This window comes from Macaca mulatta, chromosome 17 (genome assembly GCF_049350105.2).
Source record: "Macaca mulatta isolate MMU2019108-1 chromosome 17, T2T-MMU8v2.0, whole genome shotgun sequence".
In the NCBI taxonomy this organism is placed as follows: domain Eukaryota; kingdom Metazoa; phylum Chordata; class Mammalia; order Primates; family Cercopithecidae; genus Macaca; species Macaca mulatta.
Window position 1 is genome coordinate 27,281,753 of NC_133422.1, and position 21,910 is coordinate 27,303,662.

The window sequence follows — 21,910 nt, forward strand, 5'->3', positions numbered from 1 at the left end:
GCTCACATATTTTAAAATAATATGCATATATTCTGTATCTCTATTCAACTGCTTTTGAAATTTATTTCCTATTATGATAGATGAGGATTTTATCTCTCTTACATGTGTCATTTATCTTCCCATTAGTTAGAACACTATTCTGACCAGGTGCGGTGGCTTATGCTGCAATCCCAGCACTTTGAGAGGCCAAGGTGTTCGAGACCAGCCTGACCAACATGGTGAAACCCCATCTCTAGTAAAAAAGTACAAAAAATTGACTGGGCCTGGTGGCACATGCCTGTAATCCCAGCTACTTAGGAGGCTGAGGCAGGAGAATGGCTGGAACCTGGGAGGTAGAGGTTGCGATGAGTCAAGATTGCGCCATTGCACTCCAGTCTGGGCAACAAGAGTGAAACTCAGTCTCAAAAAAAAAAAAAAAAAAAGAATACAATTCTTTGTTAACTCAATAGTTAGTGTTTACATTACTACACTATTATCTACACTTAACTATGTAATTATTATTTGTTTGACATGCCTAACATATCCCTGTAGGGATTTTTTTTAATAGAAAAGAAGATATCTAAAATATCAAAGTGCATTGTGTATCCTGTGGAAACTGTTTTCACTTATATATCTGTGTATATGTGCACTGGGTCAAATGTAAAATGTGTTTTTTACTTTGTACTGAAAAAGTGTGAATGCTTTGGAGATGGAGTCTTCAAAGAGGTGATCAAGTTAAAAAGAGGTCATTAGGACAGACCCTAATTCAACCTGATTGGTGTCCTTATAAGAAGAGGAAAAGATGCCAGGGACCTGGATGCACAGAGAAAAGACCATGTGAGAATATGGCAAGAAGGCAGACACGGGCTAGCCAAGGAGAGAGGCCTTGGAAGACACCAGTCCTGTTGACACCTTAATCTTGGACTTTTGGCTTCCAGAATTGTGAGAAAATAAATTCTTGTTGCTTAAACCACTAAGTCTGTGACATTTTGTTACGATAGCCCTAGCAGACTGATAAAGAGGGGTTGCATGTCAGTGGGCATCTGGAGATGTCTAATCATTGCCTTGCACATACCTTTGACTTCCTTGCCCCCATCTTGATTTGTTTTACTCCCTTGGCAAGGCCACGCACTGAGCTAAATGCAGCTCTGCCTACTACATGCCTATACCAATGCAGCTGAATATAGATGGAGAAAAACACACAAGCCAGTCAGTTTGTTGTAACTGAAATTCATGACTTTAACCCCTAAATCTCCAGTGGGTCCTTAGTTCTTCTGGGTAATGAGACAATGCATCCCTCTTCTGACCCCTCTCCATTGTCCTTCATACAGTTTCACACCACTGCCTCTCTCTACCCCTCAGCATCTCCTTTCGCTTCCTCTTTCTCAATTAAGGATCCTGCCTCACTTGATTCACTGAGAAAACAAAAACAAAAACAAAAACAAAACAAAACAAAAAAAACAAAAAAACCATATTCAAGGTCAAGGTTGAGATGGAAAGTCAGACTCAGGTATTTCTTTCCTGGCAGGCAGGCAGTGAGAGAAGGAAAACAGAACAACTGCATTAATTAACTCTTCTCTAAGAAACAAAAAGCGTTGAAACTCTACCTCAAGACATGAACCTCAGAGCCTTTAATCCCAAGTAAAAATAACACTCAATTCAGGATCAAGCTCCAATATCAAGAACCACCATTTCTGGTTTCTGAAGACATAACTCACCTCTCAAAAAGCTACTGGGGAAAGGGATGAATTCCCAGCAAGTTGCTGGCGTATAGGGCAGCAAATCTAATTTTTAAATCAACTACAAAGCCTCAAAATGTGCCATTTTAACTGCTTTTAATTAGCCAAGTTATCTCACTTAGAACCAACTAGGGCTGCTCTACCTCAAGCAAAGATTCACCCCTTTCTTCACCGCCCCACCCTAGTTACATTGTGAGGCGTCCCTCAAAAGAACCTCATCCTCCACTTTCAAAAACAGTACGACAAAAAACTCCTACTCTTCAAAATTACTCAGTTAATTAAAGTCATTAGCCCTCTAGTAACTGTGGCATTTGACTTTAACTCCCTACATTCTTGTGCCTTGAGAATAAAAAACAGTTTAGGTTAAGCCTCTCATTCCCTTTATTTATTTTTATTTATGTACTTATTTTAAGACTGAGTGTCACTCTGTCACCCAGGCTGGAGTGCAGTGGCACAATCCCGGCTCACTGCAACCTTTGCCTCGGACATTCAAGCCATTCTCCTGCCTCAGCCTCCCGAGAAGCTGGAATTTCAGGCGTGTGCCACCACAACCCGCTAATTTTTGTATTCTTAGTAGAGACAGAGTTTCGCCATGTTGGCCAGGCTGGTCTTGAACTCCTGACCTCAGGTGATCCGCCTGCCTTGGCCTCCCAAAGTGCTGGGATTACAGGCGTGAGCCACCGTGCCTGGCCCATTCCCCCTACATATTTGCAGTGTGGTATCAATGGAAAAATCTCCTGGAATTTATCAGACCCTCAAATAAGACAAATGTCATTCTCTCCCTGAAATTCTCCAGGCATCATTAAAAACTTACCACTTCTCAGTAACTCAGAAGAAGGGTGGGCATCATCTTTGATCTCCTTTGGTAGCTATGCCACACTAAATGCTGGGCCTATAGAGGTGAGCAAGACAACAGTGGTCAGGGAAAGGTCTCCTGGATGAGGTGAAAGCAGAGACTCAAGATAGAAGTTGGCTGGAATAAGTATCAGAGATGGGCAGGAAGATTGGCAGGGCTAGAGGAAGAAGGACTAGAGCAAAGAATCAGTATCAGAAAGCAAATTGCCAAAATATCTCACAAACATCTTTTTTTTTTTTTTTTTTTTTTTTTTGAGACGGAGTCTTGCTCTGTCACCCAGGCTGGAGTGCAGTGGCCGGATCTCAGCTCACTGCAAGCTCCTCCTCTCGGGTTCACGCCATTCTCCTGCCTCAGCCTCCCAAGTAGCTGGGACTACAGGCACCCGCCACTTCGCCCAGCTAGTTTTTTTTGTATTTTTTAGTAGAGACGGGGTTTCACCATATTAGCCAGGATGGTCTCGATCTCCTGACCTCATGATCCGCCCGTCTCGGCCTCCCAAAGTGCTGGGATTACAGGCGTGAGCCACCGCGCCCGGCTCACAAACATCTTAATTCACATGCGTAGTGGATTGAGTGGTGGCCTTCCCAAAATATACGTCCACCTCCCAGAACTTGTAAACGTGATTTTATCTGGAAAAGTTTTTGGAGTTGTAATGAAGGATCTCAAGATGAGATGATCCTGGATTATCCAAGTTGACCCTAAATCCAATATCGCGGTGTCATTATAAGAGATACACAGAGGAGAGACACAGAAGGAAGAGGGGAAGGTCATGTGAAGACAGAGGCAGAGACTGGAGTGATGCAGCCACAAGTCAAGGAATGCCTGCAGCTGCCTAAAGTTGGGAGAGGCAAGGAAGGACCCTTCCCTAGAGCTTTTGAGGGAGCACAGCTCTGTTGACACTTTGATTTTGGAACTTCTTGCCTCTGCAATTGTGAGAGGAAAATTTTCTGTTGTTTCTAGCCATGCAGGTTGTGGTACTTTATTATAGCAGCCCTAGGAAACCAATACAAGATGAAAAAAAGTTTAGTTTGAATGAGTAAAAATTCTCAGATTATTCTAAGAAAATACAGGTTCATTTCATCCTAATACATAAAACAAATCTCTAAGTATTTTTGGGTGCTTGGAGAGATGAATAAACTAAATGTATTTATATTAGCAGCATCAGTTTGTACATCGTGAGCTAAAACAATTAAAAACATTTTGTGTTCTTAAGTGGAAGCCCAAGTTATGGAATAAAAGCTGAAGAGATCTCAGAGGTCATCTGGTCTAGCCTGATCCCAGCCTGTGATCAAACCCTTTCTGGTAGCGGGGAGGTGGCTACCTTGCCTCAGCTAATTTTACATATAATGAGCCCAAATGTGCCTCAAGATAATCTTCACATGTTGAGCACAAACTCTGTCTTCTGAAGTCAAAAACAAAACATTTAATCTGTCTTTCACACAACAGCCTATTAAGTTTTTTAACCATAATTTATTAAGATATTTTTTCTTATTAACGTTTTATATATACATGCATATTTTTATTTCTTTTTAAAATGTTCTAGGATGCATTTTTTTATATCTTCTAGATTTTCTGTTGCATGTATATGCTTATATATGCATCATAGAAAGTATTTTTATGATTATGATTTTTATTTTTATTTATTTATTTATTTATTTATTTTGAGACAGACTTGCTCTGTCACACAGGCTGGAGTGCAATGGTGCAATCTCAGCTCACTGCAACCTCTGCCTCTCGGGTTCAAGCTATTCTTGTGCCTCAGCCTCTCGAGTAGCTAGGATTACAAGCGCTTGCCACCATGTCCAGCTAATTTTTGTATTTTAGTAGAGATGGAGTTTCACCATGTTAGCCAGGCTAGTCTCAAACTCCCGACCTCAGGTGATCCACCCGCCTTGGCCTCCCAAAGTGCTGGGATTCAAGGCATGAGCCATCGCCAGGCCAATTTTTATTTTTTTATATTTCTAGATTTACTATGATGCATATATATGCGAATATATATATATGTGATGCACCATAGAAAATCTAAAATATATAAAAAAATAAATATCACCTGTTAACCCACCGTTGAGAGACACACATTATTAACATTTTGGTTTACTTCATCTCTAATATTTTATTTTTTCACCCATGTAATCATCCCTGGTTCCTTCAGTCACACCTCATTTAAAAGGGTTTCCAGACTTTCATCAACTTGATCATCATCTGTTTCATACATTCTAGTTTGTCCTTCATAAAATGTTACAACCCAGAGTAAAGATGGTGTTGCAGGTCCAGTATGTCTAGGGCTGTGTGAGAAGAAACTTTTCCTTTGGTCTGGGGAATCACTGTAATGAAGTTGAATGATCAGAGCCTTCGTAAAATGACTAACCTCAATTCAAGTCCTGGTTCTAATGACTTATGGTCTCTGCATTTCAGGTTCTCAGTCTATAAAATGGGAAAATGAAGCTTTCCCTATTTTTGCTGGAAGGCATAGAGGGATGTATGTAATGTGCTTGCTGCATGGTTGTGCAAATCAAAATAAATTACAGAAGTGGGTAATGTCTACTGGACTGGTGCTGTTTCATACTCTATAGGTACAATTGCTATCCCTGTTACAAACAAGGACACTGAGGCACAGAGAAGTTAGGTCATCCATTTAAGATCACATACTGGGAGGTGGCAGCACCCAAGCAGTCTAAAGTCAGAACCAGTATTCTTCACCACCACACCACAATGTCCAGCAACGATCATCATAACTATTATACTTCCTTCAGCGTATCCCAATGCGTTCAGTAAGTTTTTTGGAAGTCATATTACTTTGCGGATACATGAAAGTTTGCAACGTATTAAAAAATTCTAACTGAAAGTAACCAGAATGTCTTTCAATGGGTTGAATAAGTGATGGAATTAGATAACAAACATTAGTACAACTATATAAAGGAATACTATACGGTAACAGGAAGGAATGAGCTATCAAGGGACCCTAAGACATGGAAGAATCTTAAATGTGTATTGCTAAGTGAAACAAGCCAGTCTGAAAAGGCTACATGCTATATGATTCCATTTATATGACATTCTGGAAAAGGGAAATCTATAGAAATAGTAAACAGATCAGTGGTTACCAAGAAATCAGAGGATGGGGAGACTGGAGTAGGCGAAGCACAGAGGATTTCTTCAAGGTAGGAAAACTATTCTGTATGATATTGTAATGGTAGACACATGAAACCATGCATTTATAAAAATCCACAGAACTTTACAGCACAAAGGATAAACCTTAATGTATGCAAATTTAAAAAATTATTTAGGAAGTTTGATGATCCCAGTATGGGGTGCAGGATGCGAAAAAAATATATACTGTATTATAAATGTTTCATCCCCTGAAAGGGGAGAGGAAAAAGTTGCAAACAAGGGGAGAAGGTCAGAATGATCCATGTGGTACTGGATTAGATCAATATGAACTCTTATATAGCTTAACATAGTTACATATGGTTACAAATAGAAATATTTATGGATATGTGTCTATACAGTGATTAGTATACACAGATATATCTCTTTGCTTTTAATTACCCAGGTTCAAGGAATCTTTTATAGTTTATTTGCATTGCTATAAAGGATTCCTTGAACCTGGGTAATTAAAAGAAAAGTCATTTATTTGGCTCACAGTTCTGCAGGCTGTACAAAAAAACATGGCAAGAACATCTCCTTTTTTTTTTTTTAAGTTTTAAAAATATTTAAATAGTAGAGATAGGGTCTTGCTATGTTGCCCAGGCTGGTCTTGATCCCCCTGCCTCTGCCTCTCAAAGTGCTGGGATTATAGGCATGAACCACTGTACCCAGCCAAGCATCTTCTGGTAAGGGCTTCAGGGAGTTGCAAATCATGGCAAAAGGAGAAAGGGGAGCAAGTGTGCCACATAGCGAGGGAGGAGAAGGCAAGAGAGAGAGGAGAAGGTACCAGGCTGTTTTTAACAATCACATCTTTAGGTAACTAATAGACCTGGAACTCACTCATTACCAGGAGGATGACACCAAGAAATTCATGAGGGATTTGCCACATGATCCAAACACCTTCTCCGAGGCTCTGCTTCCAACACTGAGGATCAAGTTTCCACAAGAGATTTAGAGGGGATGAATATCTAAACTATATCAGAGGCTGGGCACGGTGGCTCACGCCTATAATCACAGCACTTTGGGTGGCCGAGGCGGGTGGATCACCTGAGGTCAGGAGTTTGAGACCAGCCTGGCTAACATGGTAAAACCCCATCTCTACTAAAAATACAAAAATTAGCTGGGCATCATGGTGGGCGCCAGTAATCCCAGCTACTCGGAGGCTGAGGTAGGAGAACCGCTTGAACCCGGGAGGCGGAGGTTGCAGCGAGCCGAGATTGCGCCATTGCACTCCAGCCTGGGTGGCAGAGCAAGACTCCGTCTCAAAAAATAAATAAATAAAATTAAAAGCTATATCAGAGATTGGGGGTGAGGGAGTAACTTACAGAGGAGGAGCCTGACAAACGCTACTTCAGCCCCATGATCAAGGACAACGGCGGGAAGTCAGTTGATAGTAAGCACCTGTTACAGACTGAATTGTGTCCCCCTCCTGCCCAAATTCACATGTTGAAACCCTAACTCCCAGTACCCAAGAATGGGACTGTATTTGGAGACAGGGCCTTTCAGTAGGTAATAAGTTAAAGTGAGGCTGTTACGGTCTCTATTCAAGCTGTCTGGTATTCTTAAAAGAAGGGGAGATTAGGACACAGGGAGCGAGACCCCAGGAAGGTGGATGCATGAAGAAAGAGCCATGTGAGGACACAATGAGAAGGCAGCCATCTGCGCGACAAGGAGAGAGGCCTCGGAATAAACCGATCCTGCAGATTTTAGATTTCCAGGCTTCACAGCTGTGAGAGAATCAATTTCTGTTGTTTAAGACACGCAGTCTGTGGTATTTTGCTGTGGCAGCCCTCACTGACTAACACCAGCACTCTTGATAGGATGTGATGGAAATGGCACTTTACCTCTGGGGTTTTCCTCCAAACTCATAACTTCATCAGATAAATCCCAAGTGAAGGGCTTTCTACAAAACACCTGACCCATAGTCTTCAAAATATTCAAGGCCACTAAAAACAAGGATGCTCTGAGAAACTGTCACAGCCAAGAGGAGCCAGAGGAGACACTATGACTAAAGGTAATGTGGTGTCCTGAATGAGATCCTGAAACAGAAAAGCAACATTAAGTAAGAACTAAAAAATTCTGAGAAAAGTATTGACTTTAGTCAATAATAATGTATCAGTATTGGTCTCTTTTCTTTTCTTTTCTTTTTTGAGACAGTCTCACTCGGCTGCTCAGGCTGGAGTGCAGTGGCGTGATCTCGGCTCACTGCAACCTCCCAGGTACAAGCAATTCTCCTGCCTCAGCCTCCCAAGTATCTGGGATTATAGATGCCCACCACCACACCCAGCTAATTTTTGTATTTTTTGTAGAGACAAGGTTTCATCATGTTGGCCAGGCTGGTCTCGAACTCCTAACCTCAGGTGATCCACCTGCCTCAGTCTCCCAAAGTGCTGGGATTACAGGTGTGAGCCACTGAGCCTGGCCCAGTATTGGTTTCTTAATTGTAACAGATGTACTTAATTATTGTAAGGAGTTAATAATAGGGAAAACTAGTATGAGATAGATGGAAACTCTTTACTATCCTCACAATTTTTTCCCAGGATGGAGTGCAGAATTTTTTCTTGGCTCTCTGCAGCCTCAACCTCCCTGGCTCAAGTGATCCTCCCACTTCAGCCTCCCCAAGTATCTAGGACTACAGTCATGCTCCACCATACCCAGCTAATTTTTTTTTGTATTTTTTGTAGAGACAGGGTTTCACCATGTTGCCCAGGCTGGTAAAACTATTCTAAAATTTAAAAAAATTGTTTTTTAAAAATCTTTTTGTTTTTCAGATCCATTACCACTAAATTCTATTTAGATATTCAACAATGTTTTCAATATAGTAACAATGTAATTGCTGCTCAGGGCAGAGCCAAGTAGGGTTTTACGGCGATAATTTCCTTCCTATACAGCTTTTAGTTCTTCCAGTAGTTTCTATTTCTTTTTTCTTCTTGTAACCTCTTACAATAATTTTTCATTTGTCTTTCCAAAAGTTCCATCATATCCAGCATTTTATTTGTCTCACCTTCTTTTTGGGGAAACCGTGCCTCTCAGAGCCTCTGTGGCCAGCAAAGGCCATTTGGTGAAAGGCTAATTTAATGTGGTTCAGGCATATGGTCTTCTGGTGGCCTAATCCGATTTAAGGAGAGAGTTTAGGGTAGCTGGACAAGTGAGTAAATGACATATACACTAAATGTTCTTTCCCACTTTACTTATCTAGCATTTGATGGTGAAGTTGATATAATTCCAGTCCACAGCAAAGATATTTGATATTTCAGTTAGTCCCAATAGCATTGATACTTTTAAGAACCTTCTGGGATTCAAGGACTCAAGGTGGAGGCTGACTACTCTCAGCAGCCAGTAATTAAAAAAAAAAATCAATGGTGCTGAGTTACAGCCAATTAACCAAAACAAAACCACCTAATGATATCATCACCCAGTCCACATTTCTTCATTTGATGGACAAAGAGTCTCTGATAGATTTTGCCAAGTCATAAACTTCAGATAACAATAACTCTTAATATTCTTATCCTTCTAACATTCCTAAACAACAACAACAAAGAAGTTTTGAGGACAACGAAAATTTTTCGGCACAGAATAGTACCTGTTTTGCACAGAATAATATATGTTTAAATGTCCTCATAAATGCCACCATATCTTTTCAACTTCCTATAAGCAGTACCTACCACAGAGTAAGTGATCAGTATTTAATTGAAGTTCTTTGACTTATCTAGCATCTGAATGTGAAGGTCAGTTTTACATTCATTTAAACTTTTGTTTTCTCCCAGATCAAAATATTTGTTTTGGCTCTATCAACAGAGATTTCCCAGAAAAAATTTTCCTTTCTGGCTGTTAGTAAGTTAGTTCACTTCCTGTCTCTGAGTCTGTGGAAACAATTCAGAAAAGATCAACTATAATTCCTATTTTCCAGCTTGTTTTTCATTTCCTTGCATTTCAAATCCTGTTTTTGTGTGTTAGCCTCTCACATAAGTACCTGATTGATAAATACTTACTGATTTGATTTAATTTAGAAAAACACTTTATGATCTACACAATTTAGTTTAATTGGCAAAATTTGCCTCTGATGGTCGTACCCTGTCTCTCAATGTTTATGACAATTCAGAAAGTACTACATGACCCCGTGTGCAAATGAGTCACTGTATCTCCCCCACAATGGCACACAGATTAATATCGAAGTGGCAGGAAATGAAGAACCGAATCCACCTCGAAACCACCAAATTCCCAGCTCGTTTAGCCTTCTTGGTAACTACAGCATCATTATTTTCCATTTTTCCATTTACTTTCAAATACATCCAAACTCATGTTATCTGATTCTGACCCTCGTCAGAACATATATATATATATAACCATTAAAAGCCATAAGGATGAGTTCACCATTAAATATTTGAGTAAAAGCAAAGAGGTTAAAGGAGGTTTCTTGGCACTTGTCAGGGCAGAACAGTGGCTTCTTTGTTCTTTCAGATTCTCTGTGGTTTGGCCTTTGCCTCTTCTTGGATAACATGTTGCTCTTCGACATGCTGGGCTTCAGCCAGGTCTGGTCCTCAATCCTCGCCATAAGTTATCCGTTTCAGCCAGCCCCAGTCCAGTGGTGAACACAGTGACTCCCTGTCCTCAGCAGTTAGCTTTCCAGAAAGTTGCCTGCCCACTTTGTGAATCTAACACCTGATATAAAATTTCTAATTACAAACACCAAATTCTTTCTCCTAGGAGTTCTGAAACTGCATGCTCTGCTCTTTGTTTCGACCTTTTATTTTCATTGGAAAGCCCTTGCCAAACGTTGGCCACATTTCACTCCTTCTGATCCAGGTTTTTATCTCTTCTCAACCAGAAAAATGCATAATGCTTCATTTACAGGATAACCAGGCAATCCATTTCCAAGATCTGCTGTATACAACGCTCCCGCCTGGCCAGTATGCTGTGCAAAGTGCCCCAGAGGTATTTCTCAGATTCTGGCAGGACCACTTTGTTGACATTCCTCAACAAAGGCCTTACAATTTCAAAGGGAGTTTAGATAATTTGAGTTTAGAAGTGTCAGTGTCAGTGGTTCTTCTCTAAGTCCTTAGACACCAAACCCACAGAGCCCTTAAGGCCGGATTTAGATGTGAAGTGGTGGAATTATGGAACACAAACATCATGTGGCAAGTGACCATCTGACAGACGCATATTTAAATCTGTTTGCAAAAGTGTCCCCTGTTGGCTTGTTGGCATCCTAAGGTGTTGGTTAATAGACTTTACAACCCCAGCAAAAGTGAAGAGCCTGGCCCACGTCTATCACCAAGGAAAACGAGGTAGGGAGAAGTCCAGGGATTACAAAAGTCTAATAAATCCTCTTTCTTATTCCACATAATACTTAGTATACTCACAGTTTCTATTTGGCTTACACCCCCGCAGAAACCTCGGTGAGTTCAGGGTGGCCCCAGGAAACAGGGAGAAAGGAAGACTGCAGGGACTGGCTGTCAGTCAATGTTGATGTCAGAGGTTGAGGGAAGGGGGAGGGAGAATCAGGGATCCTGGAGGAGTCTGCAGGGAAGAACAGACTATGCAGCAGCCTCTATCAGAACAGCTGGCGTACACTTGGCTGAACTGTCTCCTTTTTGCATTTTTCTTGGGGAACTGAATATAACGGCAGAAAACTGAAGAGAGTTCAGATAGAAATCTCGTGCTCAACTCTGAGCGCAAGACTTTCTGTTCATTTATTCATTCTTTCATTCTGCATATTTATTGAACAACTGTTTCTAAGAACTGTTTTAAATTCTGCTGATACAGGAGGACCAGTCAAACAATTCCCTGCCCTCCTAAAGCCTACTTTCTAATAGAGGTGGGGCAGAGTGTTAACAAGTAAATATACCAGATAATTTAATTTATGGTAAGTGTTATGAAGAGGTGGGAACCACATTACATAGGAGGGCCAGAGAAGGCCTCTTTGTGGAGGGTGATGCTATGGATGGGGCTGAGTGCAGTGGTTCACGCCTGTATTCCCAGCACTTTGGGAGACCAAGATGGGTGGATCACCTGAGGTCAGGAGTTTAAGACCAGCCTGGCCAACACGGTGAAACTCCATCTCTACTAAAAATACAAAAATATTAGCTGGGCATGGTGGGGTGCACCTGTAGTCGCAGCTACTTGGGAGGCTGAGGTGGGAGAATCGCTTGAACCCAGGAGACGGAGGTTGCAGTGAGCAGAGATAGCACCACTGTACTCCAGCCTGTGCAACAGAGTGAGACTCTGTCTCAAAAAAAAAAAACCTGAGAGATGAAAAGGAGAACATAACTGTGTGACCACTGAGGGAAGGGAAAGAGGTCCAGGTAGAGCAAACAGCAAGTACTAAGGCCCCGAGGCAGGGAGAATGGGGGCGGGGGTGTTTGAGGAAATGAGTCTGAATTAGGTTCCTGTCTGCTAATGCAGGAACCTAAGCCTTTAAAACCACCTCGGTCTAATGTCCTCACACGTATTTATTAATACAATGTGGTTAGTGAAAAGACAGGTGAGCACAGTTTCTATGGGTTTACAAAGAGCATTTAGATCAACCTGGAGGTTCAAAGTATGACATTGAAACTCAGATATAAAGGATGAGTCATAGTTATGCAGGGGATTTCAGTAAGTGCAAAATGTTAGGTGTACAGTAGGCCCGCTTTATCCATGAGGGATATGTTCCAAGACCCCTAGTAGATGCCTGACAGTACCAAACCCTCTATAGACAAGGTTTTTTTTGATCTGATAGCCAAGATGCCTACCAAGTGACTCACGGGTGGGCAGTGTATACAGCATGGATTCCCTGGACAAGGGAAGATTCACATCCCAGGCAGGGTGGAGTAGGAAGGTGCAAGATTTCATTATGATACTCAAAATGCATGCAATTCAAGTTTACATATCGTTTATTTCTGGAATTTTCTGTTTAATGTGTTCGGACCTCAACTGACTGCTGGTAACTGAAACTGTGGAAAGTAAAACTGTCTAAAAGAGGACTACGGTATTTGGGAGGAGTCGGAGTACCAGAAAAAGTGAGAGGTAGGAAATAGCAGAATAAAAGTCTGGAAAGTTAAAAAGAAGCCATGAGGCTGGGCATGGTGGCTCATGCCTATAGTTCCAGCCCTTTGGGAAGCTGAAGCAGGAGGATCACTTGAGGCCAGGAATTTGAGACCAGCCTGGGCAACATAGCAAGACCTCATATCTACAAGAAACTAGAAAGAAAGAAAGAAAGAAAGAAAGAAAGAAAGAAAGAAAGAAAGAAAGAAAGAAAGAAAGAAAGAAAAGCCATGTCATGAACGGCATTTTTTATTTCCAAGATCAAAACCTTAGACTTGGTTTTATAAGTCATTGAAAGATTTTTAAGCAAGGGAGTGACAGAACCACATAGTGACTAGGTTAAAGGGGAATGAGGAAAGACAAGAGGAAGGAAATCAGTGGACACGTTACAACAATCCAAGAAAGTAACAACGTGGGTCTGGCTCAAACAGTGGGGAATAAAAAGGAATAGACAATTTGAGAAATATTTAGTAGATAAAATAAGAATTGGCTGATTGAATTAGGGAGTGTGTTTGAGGCGGTGGGAGAAGAGTTAAATGGTTAGATTAGATCATGGAGACTGGAGGCAGTGTCACTAATTTAGGTGAATAATATAAAAGAAGGAATAGGTTTTGAGGGAAATGGAGAATTCAGCTTTGGACTCGTGGCCCTTGAAGAACATAGCCTGTAGTCCAGTTTATAGAGATAAACAAAACTGCAAATTGCTATTACCAGCACGACTCCCCTTTTTTTGCAGAAGAAATTCGTAGGCAAGGCAATGAAAGGTGAGAGTTTCAGGGTTCCTTTTGTTTGGTGCCTGATAGAGACCAGGTGCTCCTGGTGGGAGCAGCCAGTCGAAAGTACTTAATAGGGAATCTATGAGGCCAGGAGTTCAAGACCAGCCTGGGCAACATAGCAAAACCCAGTCTCTACAAAAAAAAAAAAAAAGAAAAAAAAATTTGTTTTAATTAGCAAGGGGTGGTGGAACATGCCTGTAATCCTAGCTACTCAGGAGGCTGAAGCAGGAGAATTGCTCAAGCCCAGGAGTTCGAAGCTGCCATGAGCTATGATTGCATCACTACACTTTAGCCTGGGTGACAGAGTGAGACTCTGTCTCTTTTTCTTTTTTTTTTGAGATGGAGTCTCGCTCTTGTTGTTTCTTTCTTTCTTTCTTTCTTTTTTTTTTTTTTTTGAGATGGAGTCTCGCTCTTGTTGTTTCTTTTTTTTTTTTTTTCAGATGGAGCCTCGCTCTTGTTGCCCAGGCTGGAGTGCAGTGGCACCATCTCAGCTCACTGCAACCTCCACTTCCCAGGTTCAATGAAGGAGTACTTAATAGGACTTTACACTACCCACCTCTTACACCTAGGATTTGCCTGGGAATAATTAAGAAACATGTTTCTTAACATATACACATGTTTAGGTGTATGCTTATGATGAGGGCAACAAATGTCCAATCAAGGTGGGAAGATAAAGCTAAGCTCTATACAACAAATGTCCACTAATGCAATAGTAATTCCAAACAAAGAGATAGGACTGTGGGTGGCACAAGAATTGGAGATATGATTTAAAAGGTCAAGTCGTTGGGAGGCGGAGCCATCTTTCAGGTGGTGGGAGCGTTTCCAAACAATGGCTTACGGCCAGGAATAAGCTTCACGTGTTGGGGGCAGTGGGTGTGAATCAGGACCCAGGGGCACACTGGGTGGGTGGAGGGACAGGAGTGGGACGCAGGGTGGGGCTGCAACCTGGAAAGGAGTCCAAACTCAGCAAGACAGACAAAAGGGTGATGTGGCAAAGATTATGTCAGTAAGATAGTTACTTCCTGGGCTCTTACATAAATTAAAGTCATTAAAATTAATTTTATTGCGTGATTTTTTTTTTACACTCCTAGTGAAAAAGATGATTCCTGGCAAATTTTCCCAAGAGTGTCTCTACACTTCTTTGGATAATTGATATCCAAGGCAGATGAGATTCAGGAGACACTGTTATCTAACACAGACAAAAAGAGTCTTGCCTTTTGCTTTCACATGTGAGGATTAAAGGACTTCGATTATTTGAGGGGGCTTAGTAAGTGTTGATTGCAATTACTTAGAAAATCCTTTCAGTGTCAAATGATGATGCAGCGTAAGCTTCTTGAAGAGTGAATTTAACTTTTTTTTTTTTTTTTTTTTTTTTGAGACGGAGTCTCGCTCTGTCGCCCGGGCTGGAGTGAAGTGGCCGGATCTCAGCTCACTGCAAGCTCTGCCTCCTGGGTTCAGGCCATTCTCCCGCCTCAGCTTCCCGAGTAGCTGGGACCACAGGCGCCCGCCACCTCGCCCGGCTAATTTTTTGTATTTTTTAGTAGAGACGGGGTTTCACCGTGTTAGCCAGCATGGTCTCGATCTCCTGACCTCGTGATCCGCCCATCTCGGCCTCCCAAAGTGCTGGGATTACAGGCTTGAGCCACCGCGCCTGGCCATGAATTTAACTTTTACTGCTCTAAAGTCAGGTAATACAGAGGACATGAACAAAGAAACAGACCTGCTTTGGCCACTGAGGGGTCTCAAGTAAACGGCATGACCTCTTTCACCTGCAGTTTTTTAGTCTGTAAAATGGGGATTGTAATTTTTTCATTCATTCAACAAATATTTTATGAGCATCTCCTGGCACATCTCCTATGTGACAGGTACTGTTCTACCCAGTTCATAAAGTTATTTTGAGAATTACATGAGATAGCATAAGTGAAAATGTTTAGCATAGTTTCTAGACTCTGTCAGATGCTGATTGTATTAGTTTTCTATCCGAGAAGTTTTTTCAACTGGAAAAAGATGGATGTTGAATGTTGGAGCCATTATTGGGTCAGGTCGACAATGGCCAAGACACTCAGAGTGTTTGTTGTAAATATCAGGGTGTTTTGCACAGGGGAAGAATTGACTAAATTGGGGATCCAAGAATGGAAAGACTTTTAATTTAATGAATTTTTTTTTTTTTTTTTTGAAACGGAGTTTCACTCTTGTCACCCAGGTTGGAGTGCAATGGCACAGTCTCTGCTCACTGCAACCTCCGCCTCTTGGGTTCAAGTGATTCTCCGGCCTCAGCCTCCTGCATAGCCAGGATCACAGGTGCCCACTACCATGCCCAGCTAATTTTTTTTGTATTTTTAGTAGAGACGGGGTTTCACCACATTGGCCAGGCTGGTCTCAAACTTTTGACCTCAGGTGATCTGCCCGCCTCGGCCTCCCAAAGTGCAGGGATTACAGGTTTGAGCCACTGCGCCCAGCCCAATGACATGTTTTTGAGATAGTAGGATGAATGGCAAAATGTTGACCTGGGGAAAGTAGAACAAGTGTCCGTCAAAATTATTCTGGGAAGTCTGCAGAGGTTGCCACGAAGCAGCAGGGGTGATCCAAGTTAAGACTCATCAGAAACATGAAAGTCCCACTGGGTCTAGAACATCAAGAAAGAACTCCGAGATAGTTTGCTTCATCAACATGTTCAGAGTCGAGGTGCGTGACAAAATAATTGAAGCACTTTTAACTGTGAACATTGCAACATACCCACTGAACCCTGGAAAGTTAATTTGTAGTTCGAAGAATTGACCGGATAAGGACCCTGATACTTCGGATATTAACATTGACCAGTGCTCTAAGTAGTTTCATTTTAAAAAGGAAGGGAAGAAAAGCTGACTTAAGCTACAAAACATGTTTTCTCCCAGTATCGCTGATATATTACCTTTGCTTCTGAAGTGGGTTGGTTCATTAGCAAAGGGTGCAGCATTTTCCACTTCCCTTTTACAAACTGCACTTTAGCCCAGGCCCTGAAGAGTCTTTGGAGGTTGGTCCGTAGTCACAATGGAATAGGATATGCCTTATCCTCAAAGAGAGACGTGGAAGGTCAAGGTCATTTGCAGGTGCCTCCCTCAGTGCTCGGAAATGCAATAACATTTCTTATAACAATATGTGATACTGTAATTACCTATTTATTTTTCAATCTTTCCCAATAGACTATAAGCTCTTCAAGTGCAGAGACTGTGTATTATTAATCATTGTAAGTCCAAATGCTTAAAAAGCCACTAACAGGAAGGGCTCAGTAAATGCTTTATACAAAGTGAGTGGATCAATGTACAGAGGGATTGATGGATGAATGGATGGATGGGTGGATTGATGGATGGTTGAATGAATGGATGAATGGATAAATGGTTGGGTGGATGGATGGATGAATGGATGAATCCTGGATGCTTGCCATTAAAGAAAAATTGTCACAACAATAAAGAAAATGGTGCTCAAGTGAAGGGTGGACAAGATAGATGAGATTGACTTGGGCCCAGTAGAGTCGCTAAGGGGGCATATAATCCTAGAATAATTGGGAAGAAGGAAACTTGGATCAATTTTTGCCACTGTTTCTTCTAATCCATCCTCCCAAGAGTCTGGTTTGTACCTCCAGTAGAGAAAACTGCTACCGGGTAAACAAGGTTATCCTTTTGGGACTGAAGAACAAGTAAGAGCTCTAAGACTTTCTGAGAAGGACAGAAGGCCTGTCTACCTTATTCCTGTCCATGGAGTAGTAACCCTGAGAGGCAAGGCTCCACCTGCCTGAGGGAGACAGAGTTATGGGTTTCTTGGGCCACTGAACAGTCATCATGACAACAGTCCCAGAATAACCACTTCCCATAAGGGATGGGCTATGGAGGAGTGAGGAGTGAAGGAGCTTTGGGAGTGCAGTCAGCATGAGCTTGTTTGCAGACCTCAGTGAGCTCCAGGGGACTGCATTTGGTAGCTAGAGATTTGGTAGGGTCAGCAGCAATAAGGCACCAGCAGTGTAAACTCTTTTGCTCCCAGGAAATCTCAAGCTAGAGACTGATATGATTGAATAATAAGAGAACAGCAATCCATCAACCTCTCCGAGACATACAGAAACTGCCCATAGTGAAGGTCTCTGCAAACCTGTAGGCAATGAGGTGAGGGCAACCTCCAGGGATAGCTCATTGGTCTCCCAAGCAGCCAGGAGCTGAAAAAACTGGCGAGGGGTGGGTGGTGGCGGGGAGAGTAGGGAGACTGCAGTTCCCCTCCCTGAGCAATGCTGACCCAAGGGCCTTTGGGAGGAGGTTGTGCCACAGGACTGGTCATCAGAGAAGGAAGTCATTGCCATTCTACTAGCAAGTGAAGCTTGGGAATATAGGCAGGCTCTCAATTAGCTGCATGGAAGACAGCCCCAGGGTGTTTCCCTGCAGGGTGCCCCGCTCCCCAGTACATGATTAACATGGACACCTAAAAATCCAAGCTTATAATGTACACATTTGTCAAGGTGGAGTATGTTGGAGAAGAGGAGCCAAGCTGACTGTATAAAAGGAATGCTTCATTTCATAGAAAGTTATTCCACCGCAGTGGCCTCTCACAGGTAGCAGAGCGTGGTGTTTAAGAGCATGGGTTTTGGAGCCAAATGCCAGGGTTACAATCATGGCTAAATTCCTTCTGCTCTGAGACCTTGAGCAAGTTTCCTCACCTCTCTAAGTCTCTGCTTCCTCATCTGTGAAAGGGGATAATTAGAGCACCCACCTCATAGAATTGTTAAGAGGACTAATTCAATTAATCCAATTAAGTGCTGGTATATAAGAATTCAATAAATATTAGCATACATGTAAAATAAGATTTGAATTATTAAATTTGAATCATATCACATTTGGCCAAGCATTCACAAATTTCCTACGTGATTGAGAGTGGAATAGTAGTTTGTCATAGGGTGGTGACTGGCGTGGAGGAACTGGGGCACCAACCAAAAATATACACTGTGATACATTTTTCCCCCTAAGACACTCAAAGATTTCTTGGTTTGGTTTTGTTGTTGTTGTGGTTGTTTTTGAGACAGAGTCTTACTCTTGTCACCCAGGCTACAATGCAATGGCACGATCTCAGCTCACTGCTACCTCCACCTCCTGGGTTCAAGCAATTCTACTCCCTCAGCCTCCTGAGTAGCTGGAATTACAGGAGCCCACCACCACACCTGGCTAATTTTTGTATTTTTACTAGAGACAGGGTTTCACCATGTTGTCCAGGCTGGTCTTGAACTGCTGACCTCATGATCTGCTCGCCTCAGCCTCCCTAAGTGCTGGGATTACAGGTGTGAGCCACCGCACCCAGTGTGTTTTTGGTTTTTGTTTTGAGACAGAGTCTCACTGTCACCCAGACTGGAGAGCTGTGGTGTGATCTCAGCTTACTGCAACCTCTGCCTTCGAGGTTCAAGCAATTCTCCTGCCTCAGTCTCCCAAGCAGATGGGATTATGGGTGTGTGCCACTATGTCCAGCTAATTTTTGTATTTTTAATAGAGACAGGGTTTTGCCATGTTGGCTAGGCTGGTCTCGAACCCCTGACCTCAAGTGATCTGCCCATCTCAGCCTCCCAAAGTGCTGGGATTACAGGTGTGAGCCACCGTGCCCAGCCAGATACTCAAAGATTTCTTGTCAAACCCCTGAAGTTTTTATGGAACATAGTTTGGAAACCATTCCATTACTGGGCCAGAAAACAAAGCTATGTATCCTATGGTGTTTATAGTGAGGTTAAGACCTTTACATTTGACCCACTCATGCTAAAATAACCACTGGCAACTTATCAAGCTGGCTCCACTGAGAGAATTCCTTCTAACATCTTGGTGACTAGGCAAACAGATATGATCCTGATCTTTTTTGAAGGGTATATGATTGACACTGCCAAGGAAAACAGTTAACAGGAGACACTAACTTAGAAGAAATAAAACCTGTTATTTTGGGGGTTACTATGAGTAGACAAAGGAGCTTTAAAACATATAATAGAATGTTGGTGAGGTAATGAATAAAAATATTAAAATGTAACATTTCTTCATATAAAAATGTAAATAATGGGGTTCTAATAAAGAACATTTGAAAAGAGAGAGTAATGAGCTAGTCAGAAAACAAAGACCAAGAGGTCAACAACTGCCTCAAGTTTTCCCGGAGCTATAAGAAAAGCTGCCTGGTGTTTCTGATAAGCCAAGTTATTTATGACATTTAAAATGATGATATGAGCTATGATTTCTATTTCTGTTAAAAAATAGATAAATAAAAATTCTTTAAAAGGTAGATTGTCATTCATGGATGACTGGAAGTTACATCTGAGAATCGCTGCCTTTTAAGCCTTGTAGTTTAAAAATATTACCTCTGCGTGGTATAGTTTAGGAACAGGCCCTGGGAGAAAGTAATCTCAGGCCTTTGAATTCTTTCTATCCTATCTACCCTCCCACATAGCTCACTTAGGGTTGAGAGTTGAGGTTCATGTATTTAATTACATGCACCTGGAGGCAGGACACAATGACCCACGCTATGATCAAATGGTAATGCTGCAAGAGTCACTCATTAAGAAGGCTAAGCATATGTGAGTTTAGCTTTTTCCAAATAAAGACTAATAAAGTGAATATTTTATATATTTAATAATACCCTATTATGACACTGATAGGCAAAGAGACATAATTGGTAAGCAATCACATAGGTAGCTGGTGTTACTTTCATACATGAAAATTATACTTTTCCAGCTCCGATCTTCTCACTTTTGGTCCACACAACAGGATCATATAAAAGCAAGGTTGCTACAGAATGGGAGAAAATTTTTGCAATCTACTCATCTGACAAAGGGCTAATATCCAGAACCTACAAAGAACTCAAACAAATTTACAAGAAAAAAACAAACAACCCCATCAAAAAGTGGGCAAAGGATATGAACAGGCATTTCTCAAAAGAAGACATTCATACAGCCAACAGACACATGAAAAAATGCTCATCATCACTGGCCATCAGAGAAATGCAAATCAAAACCACAATGAGATACCATCTCACATCAGTTAGAATGGCGATCATTAAAAAGTCAGGAAACAACAGGTGCTGGAGAGGATGTGGAGAAATAGGAACACTTTTACACTGTTGGTGGGATTGTAAACTAGTTCAACCATTATGGAAAACAGTATGGCGATTCCTCAAGGATCTAGAACTAGATGTACCATATGACCCAGCCATCCCATTACTGGGTATATACCCAAAGGATTATAAATTATGCTGCTATAAAGACACATGCACACATATGTTTATTGCGGCACTATTCACAATAGCAAAGACTTGAAATCAACCCAAATGTCCATCAGTGACAGACTGGATTAAGAAAATGTGGCACATATACACCATGGAATACTATGCAGCCATAAAAAAGGATGAGTTTGTGTCCTTTGTGGGGACATGGATGCAGCTGGAAACCATCATTCTTAGCAAACTATCACAAGAACAGAAAACCAAACACCGCATGTTCTCACTCATAGGTGGGAACTGAACAATGAGATCACTTGGACTCAGGAAGGGGAACATCACACACCGGGGCCTATCATGGGGGGGGAGGTGGGAGGGATTGCATTGGGAGTTATACCTGATGTAAATGACGAGTTGATGGGTGCTGACGAGTTGATGGGTGCAGCACACCAACATGGCACAAGTATACATCTGTAACAAACCTGCACGTTATGCACATGTACCCTAGAATTTAAAGTATAATAATAATAAATAAATTAAAAAAAAAAAAAAAGAAAAAAGCAAGGTTGCAATGAGGACAACCTAGGTCAAAAGTTGCCAGGAGGGCAGAGGATTCATGAAAATAGACCCCATGCTTCTGTTGATTGGAGGGAGGTCTTGGTTGAGAGTGAGAGGAAAAAAGACCAGATACTAAGAGTGAGTAAAGGGAATGTTGTTCCTGTTGAGCCAGGAAGGAAGAGGATAGGGATGGAGAAGGGGTGGGCAGTTCTGGTCAGGTGGGTAGACCTGTGCTTTTGCAGAAGAGGAGACTTAAGCAGGTTTCTTTCAAATACCTTCAAGGGTAACTGAATTGTTTCTTGTTTTTGTCTCCCACTTTCCCTCATTCCCTCAAAACATTTATGGTACCTGAAATTCCTTAAACAGGGAGTCAAGTTTTTCATTACACAATTAGAGACAAAGATTGACCACAAGCAAATCAGCTGGCAGAGGTGACATGAAACTTTGCTCACTAAATGTTAACGGCTGATAGTGGATCATTGGCTATTTTGATAGGAAGAGGAAGTAAGAGAATAGAAGGCCCTGGGATGAGGTGGCTTTCCAGAGAATGAAGGGAAGCACACTAAATGATAACAAAGGAAACAGCTCACTGTTATTGAGTATTTATGTGGCAGGCTCTGTTTCAAGTGCTT

At 41.7% G+C, this 21,910-nt stretch overlaps 1 protein-coding gene across 1 annotated transcript in view; it reads right to left on the reverse strand.

Moving 5' to 3' along the window:
- MED4 (mediator complex subunit 4) overlaps positions 1 to 11,251 on the reverse strand; it is a 35,197-nt gene extending 23,946 nt beyond the window's left edge. The window contains exon 1 of the mRNA XM_077973608.1: positions 11,082 to 11,251. The gene's annotated coding sequence lies outside the window, so the exon portion shown is untranslated. The remainder of the gene's footprint in view (positions 1 to 11,081) is intronic.
- Positions 11,252 to 21,910: the final 10,659 nt, after the last annotated feature.